Source organism: Triticum aestivum, chromosome 3B, assembly GCF_018294505.1.
Source record: "Triticum aestivum cultivar Chinese Spring chromosome 3B, IWGSC CS RefSeq v2.1, whole genome shotgun sequence".
Taxonomy (NCBI): domain Eukaryota; kingdom Viridiplantae; phylum Streptophyta; class Magnoliopsida; order Poales; family Poaceae; genus Triticum; species Triticum aestivum.
The window spans coordinates 213,020,259-213,023,684 of NC_057801.1; positions in this window are offsets into that span (position 1 = coordinate 213,020,259).

Genomic DNA, 3,426 nt, shown 5'->3' on the forward strand with positions numbered 1-3,426 from the left:
CCTAGGATTTCAACAGGTAAATTGTGTTTAAGAATAGGACCCTGCTGAAGAAATACTTTATCTATTTCCCTCCTTTCATCCATAAACATTTCATTTTCATGGTCGATCAGTAGGAGGCACGACAATAGAAGCAAGACCAATAATCTCATCCTTACTAGATGATTCTTTATCATGGGGTTGTCTATCAAACTTAGTAAAATTAAACTCATGAGACATATCCCCTAAGCCAATTGTAACAACATCCTTTTTGTAATCAATCCTAGCATTAACAGTATTCAGGAAGGGTCTACCAAAAATAATGGGACAAAAGTCATCTTGTGGGGAACCAAGAACAAGAAAATCAGCAGGATATTTAACCTTCCCACACAAGACTTCAACATCTCTAACAATCCCAACTGGTGAAATAGTATCTCTATTGGCAAGCTTAATAGTAACATCAATACCTTCCAATTCAGCGTGTGCGATATCATGCATAATTTCTTCATATAAGGAATGAGGTATTGCACTAGCACTAGCACCCATATCACATAAGCCATGATAACAACGATCTCCTATTTTAACAGAAATAACACGCATGCCTACAACAGGTCTATGTATTTTAGCATCTGGTCTAGCAATATTAGCAGTTTCACCATAGGAATAAATAACATGCCCATCTAAATTATCATCTAAGAGATCTTTAACCATAGCAATACTAGGTTCAACTTTGATTTGCTCAGGAGGTGTATAAGTTCTAGTATTACTCTTACGAACAACAGTTGAATTTTTAGCATGATCCTTTATCCTAACAGGAAAGGGTGGTTTCTCAACATAAGTAGTAGGAACAATGAGATCATTATAAGTGATAGTCTTTTCTTCAATTGTAATAGGTGCAACTACTTTTACTTCAATGGGAGGATTATATTTAAACCACTTTTCCTTAGGGAGATCAACGTGAGTAGCAAAAGATTCACAAAAAGCATCTACTATCTCAGAGTCAAGTCCATACTTAGCGCTAAATCCACGAAAAGCATCGGTATCCATAAAAGATTTAACACAATCAAACTTAGGTGTTATACCTGACTCCTTACCATCGTCGGACCAATCTTCAGAGTTGAGTTTAATTCTTTCCAATAAATCCCACTTGAATTTAGTAGTCTTCAGCATATAAGAACCAGCACAGGAAGTATCAAGCATGGTGCGATCATTGGGAGAAAGCCGAGCATAATTTTTTTGAATAATCATTTCTCTTGAGAGCTCATGATTGGGGCATGAATATAACATTGACTTAAGCCTCCCCCAAGCTTGAGCGATGCTTTCTACCTCGCGAGGCCAGAAATTATATATGTAATTACGATCACGATGAACAAGATGCATAGGATAGAACTTCTGGTGAAATTCCAACTTCAATCGTTTATAATTCCAAGATCCCGTATCATCACATAGCCTATACCATGTCAATGCGCCCTTCAAAGCTAAAGGGAAGACCTTCCTTTTGACAACATCATCGGGAATACCTGCAAGCTTAAATAATCCACAAACTTCATCCACAAAGATAAGGTGTAAATTGGGATGCAATGTTCCATGTCCTGCAAAGGGATTAGCTAGCAATTTATCTATCATACCCGAAGGAATCTCAAAGTAAATATTTTCAGTAGGTTCAGTAGGTTGAGGAGCAACTCTTTGCTCTACTGGTCGGGGTGAAGATACCCCGAACAGGCCCCTCAAAGGATTAGTTTCCATAGTAACAAGTGACAGAAAATTTCAGCACACTATATAAATGTTTCCTTACCAAGTAACACTCACTAAAGGCGCTTCACTCCCCGACAACGGCGCCAGAAAAGAGTCTTGATGATTCACAAGTATAGGGGATCTATCTTAGTCCTTTCTATAAGTAAGAGTGTCGAACCCAACGAGGAGCAGAAGGAAATGACAAGCGGTTTTCAGTAAGGTATTCTCTACAAGCACTCAAATTGTAGGTAACAGATAGTTTTGTGATAAGATAATTTGTAACGGGTAACGAGTAATGAAAGTAAATAAAGTGCAGAAAGGTGGCCCAATCCTTTTTGTAGCAAAGGACAATCCTGGAAAATTTCTTATAATGAGAAAAGCGCTCCCGAGGACACATGGGAATTATCGTCAAGCTAGTTTTCATCACGCTCATATGATTCGCGTTCGATACTTTGATAATTTGATATGTGGGTGGACCGGTGCTTGGGTTCTGTCCTAACTTGGACAAGCATCCCACTTATGATTAACCCCTATTGCAAGCATCCGCAACTACAAAAGAAGTATTAAGGTAAACCTAGCCATAGCTTGAAACTAATGGATCCAAATTAGCCCCTTACGAAGCAACGCATAAACTAGGGTTTAAGCTTCTATCACTCTAGCAACCCATCATCTACTTATTACTTCTCAATGCCTTCCTCTAGGCCCAAATAATGGTGAAGTGTCATGTAGTCGACGTTCACATAACACCACTAGAGGAGAGACAACATACATCTCATCAAAATATCGAACGAATACCAAATTCACATGACTACTAATAGCAAGACTTCACCCATGTCCTCAGGAACAAACGTAGCTACTCACAAAGCATATTCATGTTCATAATCAGAGGAGTATTAATATGCATTAAGGATCTGAACATATAATCTTCCACCAAGTAAACCAATTAGCATCAACTACAAGGAGTAATCAACACTACTAGCAACCCACAAGTACCAATTTTTGGTTTTGATACAAGATTGGATACAAGAGATGAACTAGGGTTTTGAGAGGAGATGGTGCTGGTGAAGATGTTGATGGAGATTGACCCCCTCCTGATGAGAGGATCGTTGGTGATGACGATGTTGATGATTTCCCCTTCCCGGAGGGAAGTTTCCCCGGCAGAACAGCTCCACCGGAGCCCTAGATTGGTTCCGCCAAGGTTCCACCTCGTGGCGGCGGAGTTTTGTCCCGTAATCTTGCTTATGATTTTTTACAGGGTAAAAGCCTTCATATAGCAGAAGATGGGCACCGGAGGGCCACCAGGGGGCCCAGGAGACAGGGGGCGCGCCTAGTAAGGGTGGGCGCGCCCCCACCCTCCTGGCCAGGGTGTGGTCCCCCTCTGGTATTTTCTTCGCTCAATAATTCTTATTAATTCCAAAAATAACCTTCGTGGAGTTTCATGATTTTTGGAGCTGTGCAGAATAGGTTTCCAATATTTGCTCCTTTTCCAGCCAGAATTCCAGCTGCTGGCATTCCCCCTCTTCATGGTAAACCTTGTAAAATAAGAGAGAATAGCCATAAGTATTGTGACATAATGTGTAATAACATCCCATAATGCAATAAGTATTGATATAAAAGCATGATGCAAAATGGACGTATCAATGAACATAAGGGGGCCCACACCCTGTCCACGAGGGTGCAGGGCGCGCCCCCTACCTCGTGGGCCCCCTGGACCTC